At 58.8% G+C, this 4,878-nt stretch overlaps 1 long non-coding RNA gene across 1 annotated transcript; it reads left to right on the forward strand.

Moving 5' to 3' along the window:
- The first annotated feature begins 1,677 nt into the window (after positions 1–1,677).
- Positions 1,678–3,021, forward strand: LOC135307419 (uncharacterized). The gene is made up of 3 exons (XR_010368138.1): positions 1,678–1,815; positions 2,270–2,344; positions 2,950–3,021. It is a non-coding gene; the product is annotated as an uncharacterized LOC135307419 (long non-coding RNA).
- Positions 3,022–4,878: the final 1,857 nt, after the last annotated feature.

Raw genomic sequence — 4,878 nt, forward strand, 5'->3', positions numbered from 1 at the left:
GAGCCCTGCTTTTGTGGGATCCATTCCTGGGAAATGGAACTCTGTTGCTCTAAGGTCCTCTGAGGGGAAAGAACAAAGGCAAAGGACACCAGAAACCCCATGATCCATCCGAAAATATGAGGCAAATGCTGAAGGAAATGCAGCAGGCAGGAGACGGTGGGTGCATTTTCCTCAGGCTTCGCCTGGGTCTCAGCAGACAGGGGCTTTGACTGCACATCTGGACACGCCGTGGCCGGCACAGCAGGAAGGCATCCATGGCAGCCTCGCTGCCCCGCTGCTGCTGCTGCTGCTTTCATGCCCTGCAGGGCTGTTTCCCAGCCTGACCTGGCTGCAGCTTCTGCCCAGCCCCTGCAGGAAGGCATTTGGCATCAGCTGACAGGCAGCCCAGTTACACCACAGGCCTGAGATCCCCTGCAATTTCCAGTTGCTGGGTAGAATAGAAAGGGCACCAGATTGGAGAAGGGAGGGCCCTGGCCTACCCAAAAGGTTTATAGGGATTTCCTGATTTCTAGCCATGTCTTTAACAAGCATTCCCTCCTGAAGGCCTCACCTCCCCAGTGGGGAACATCCCCACCTGACCCAGCTGTCCCTCTTCCTTTCTCCAGAAGTGGATGGAGAGGCTGGGCAGAAGGCAGTGTTTCCCGGAGGAAGCAGTGGTTCCGTGCCAGCCTCTGCTGCAGGAAGAGAGGCGATGCCAGGCCCAGGCCCAGGAGGTAATTGCTGTGCCTCTGGGCCTGAGCCCTGCTGAGGCTTGAGCTGCCCTCTCTGCTGTCTGGCAGTGCAGGGACAGCCCAGACAAGACTGGCACAGCCCAGGGGAACTATCCTGAGCAGGCTCAGGGCACTCGGGTACTGAGCCGTCCTGCTGGGGTCCCTCCATGGGAGACATTTCCTGAAACCTGGGAGCGACTGCACGGAGTGCCCATGGTGCGGAAAGGACAGAGAGGGAGAGCAAGGTTCCAGTGTGTCCTGAGAGGGCTTGACTATGTGCCCTTGGGCTGTGGGATTAGTGCCAGGGGAAAAGAGGTATGGAGAGACAGAAGAAGATTGAAAGGGGGGGAGACAAGGGCAGGAGGGATGGAGGGATAGAGGGTAAGTTGTGGCACTGCCTGCTGCAGTTTTCCCCAGTGCTTTAGCAAGAGTTTCAGGTGTGGGAGTGGGAGAGAGACCCAGGGCCCTGGGCTGCTCCAGCAGCCCCTCCAGGGATGTTGCAAAGGGCATGGAAAGAGGCACCAGGAGCCAGCCCAGAGTTCCTAAGGCCCCTGTGCAGCTTTGGCCATATCCATTCACATCTGGCTCCCACGGCCTTACACGACCCCCTTGCAGTGCCCGGTTCCCTGAGGCAGAAGGGAATCCCAGCACACCCTGAAAAATGTTCTCAATCTGTGCTCCGATCTAGCTGAGGTTGCTCGGAAGGCTTCTCCATTAGCTTGGCTGCATAAAGTTTTGAAGCCCTTGGAGTCTCCTGCAGGTATGTTCTCAGTGTGCCACCAAGGAAGAATTGTTGACAGCCTGGCAGGAAGCAGGTGACAGAAGCTTCTGTGGCTCTTGTGTCACAGATGTGTCTGCAGCGAGGACTTTTCCTGCTCCTTTGCTTATTCCTACAAAGAAGACTGGTTCCCATGGCAGGGGTGAGTAGTGTGCTCCTGCTGACCCCAAGGTTGAGCCCTGCTTTTGTGGGATCCATTCCCGGGAAACGGAACTACTTTCTCTTAAGGTCCTCTGAGAGGGAAGAGCAAAGGCAAACGACAGAAGAAACCCCACGAGCCAAACAACATCCTGAAACACATCGTGACAGAACTGCAGAAAGGGCATGGTGAGAGCATTTTCATTTCCCTCATACTTCCCCTGGGACTCAGCAGCCAGGGCTTTGGCTGCACATCTGGACACGCTGTGCCCAGCACAGCGGGAAGGGATCCATGGCAGCCCCGCTGCGCCACTGCTGCTTTCACGCCCTGCAGGGCTGTTTCCCAGCCTGGCCTGGCTGCAGCTTCTGCCCAGCCTCTGCAGGAAGGCATTTGGCATCAGCTGACAGGCAGCCCAAACTGCACCACTGGCCTGAAATCCTCTGCAATTTCCCAATTCCCAGTCCCATCCGGAGTGGTGGCTGCTTGGAGGAGGGAGGGCCATAGCCAGCCCCAGGGCACTGAAGGGATCAGGATTTTCCTGATCCTTATCCATGACTTCGACATGTGCTGCCTCCTGAAGAGGCCACATCCCCAGTGCATAATGATTCCATCTGATCCAGCTGTGCCTCTTCCTTTCTCAAGGGATGGACAGAGAGGCTCTGTGGAAGGTGGCATTTCCTGAAGGAAGGGAAGAGATGCCAGGCACAGTCCCAGAAGGTAATTGCTGTGCCTCTGGGCCTGAGCCCTGCTGAGGCTTGAGCTGCCCTCTCTGCTGCTTGGCAGTGCGGGCACAGCCTGGACTAGAGCGGCACAGCCCAGGGGAATTATCCCGAGCAGGCTCAGGGCACTGAGCAGTCCTGCTGGGGTCCCTCCATGGGAGACATGTCCTGAAACCTGGCAGTGACTGCACGGGGTGCCCAGTGTGAGGAAAGGACAGAGGGGGAGAGCAAGGCTCCAGTGTGTCCTGAGAGGGCCTGGCTGTTTGCCCTTGGGCTGTGGGAGCTGTTCCATGGGCAGGTGGGCAAGCAGGAGGGAGGGACAGAGGTTGGGAGGGATACTTGTGGCACTGCCTGCCACAACTGCAGTTTTCCCCAAGCATTTAGTGAGGGGTTCCTGTGTGGGAATGAGGGAGGCCCAGGGCCCTGGGCTGCTCCAGCAGCCCCTCCAGGGATGTTGCAAAAGGCATGGAGAGTGTGTGGAGAGTGAACAGGAGCCACAGGCTCCCACAGTCTTACCCAACCCCCTTGCAGTGCCCAGTTCCTTAAGGCAGAAAGAAATCCCAGCACACCATGGAAATGTTTATGATCTCTGCTCCCTTTTAGATTGGGATCACGGCTTAGATTACTTGGAAACACTGGTGAATGGTGGTTTGAAGACCTTGCCAGATGTTGGAGGCAAGTTCTCAATGTACATTTCCTGACAGAATAATCAGTGTCAATGTGGCAAGAGCTCAGTCAAGTGGCATTTCCCTTAAGTTCCTCTGAAGGTTGATCAGTTCAGGAAGTCTTGCCCTGCTCCATTCTGGAGCTCTGAAGGATCCCACAGGATTGCTGTCGATGGGAGCATTTATCTGTCCATCTTCCTCTCATGTGCAATGCCAGTGTGTCCTTCCGTGTGCTCTGTTGCAGCCACCGAGAAGGGCAGAGAGTGAAGGGGCCGGGCCCAGGGCTGTGCCCCGGGGCTGAGCCTTTGGCAGCTCCTTTGCCTACCCCAGGGAGCCTGAGCTGCTCCTGCTGCCACTGCCAAGCCCTGGCCCTGCCCGGGGCTGGCTTTAGAGCTGCTGGCAGCTCCAGGGAGTCCTTTCCTGCCCTGACTGCCCTGCAAGGGGCTCCTTCCATCCCAGTGTGGGGCCACTACAGGCACGAGGTCCCCCTGCTCCTGAGGGGGAGGCAGAGCTGAGGGAGTGCCTTGGAGGGCACCAGTCACCCAAGTGCCCTCACTGCCACTCGGGCCTGAAGGAGAATCTTCAACAGGGTCACAGGAGCTCTTCTGTCCTGCCGTTCTTTGCAGCTAACCCGGTTGGTGAAAGTGATCTGGCTTCCCAACCGACGTTCAGGAATGAGCCTCTGGGCGATGCTGAGGGTAGGTCAAGGCCTTTCCCCTGGGAGAACTGGTGGCTCAAGACCCCAAAGCTTGGCCAAGGAGGCAGCGCTGCAGGTGCCAGCACAGACCCATGCACGTGTGTGCCCTTGCCCTGCACAATCCCCTCATGATTTCTGCTCAGCGCTGGCAGCTCTCTGGGGAAGGGAGGGCCGTGGCCAAGCCACAAAAGCCCAGATATTTTGTGAATCTTTGCCCCATTTTTGATAATCATGCTGCCCTGAAGATGCCAGCAAAGAAAGGGGGAACTGTTCCATCTGATCCAACTGTCCTTTTTTGTTTCTCAAGTGATAGACCAAAAGGCAGGGCTGAAGCAGGTGTTTCCCCAAGAAAGCAGTGGCTCATTGGCAGCCCCTGCTGCAGGAAGGAAGGCGATGCCAGACACGGGCACAGGCACAGCAGGTAATTGCTGTGCGGGACTCAGCCCTGGCCGGGGCTGTGTGGCAGCAGCTCTTCCCCCAGGGCCTGCCCTTGCCCGGCCCGGCAGCAGCCAAAGCTGGAGGCGCCTCGGCTTCCAGGCCTCTGGAGCTGGTTCAGAGCCCCGGGGAAACGGGACTGGTGCAGCAACGTCCCTGGCGCTGCAGCTGCTGCGGAGCTGGCCCTGAGTGCCCAGAGGCCCAAGGCACAGGAGCAGCCCCGAGCGGGAGCCCTGCCGCCAGCCCAGGGCCAGAGCCAGCCCTGGCTCCCGACTGGGCAGGGGCTGCGCTGGGTCCTGACAGGGCCTGAGCCTGTCCCCTGGGGCTGGGGGAGCTGTCACGGGGCAGGGAGGGCCAGGGCTGGCAGTGGCTGCTCAGGGATGGCTTTGGCCCGTGTCCCTGGCAGCAGCCACTGCCCAAGCAGCTGCGCTGCCCCCGGGCTCTCCTCCCGGCCTGCTGGGCTTTGTTGGCTGGCACAGCCTGTGCCAAGGGCCGGCAAGGTGCCTGCAGGCCCCAGCTCTGGGGGAAACAGAGAATGTCCTGCCCGTATTCACCATGCTGCCAGCTCAGCAGTGCAGCACAGCACGAGCTCATGATCCCCATTGCTCCCACAGATGCAGCCAGCACCACAGCACATGTTCCCAATGCCCAGAAGGGCCTCGTAAGGGGCTTCTATATGGGAACAGGCTGCTGGGCAGGGTTAATGGCAGGCCTGCTTTTTCTGGCATTTATCTG

Source organism: Passer domesticus, chromosome 9, assembly GCF_036417665.1.
Source record: "Passer domesticus isolate bPasDom1 chromosome 9, bPasDom1.hap1, whole genome shotgun sequence".
NCBI lineage: Eukaryota > Metazoa > Chordata > Aves > Passeriformes > Passeridae > Passer > Passer domesticus.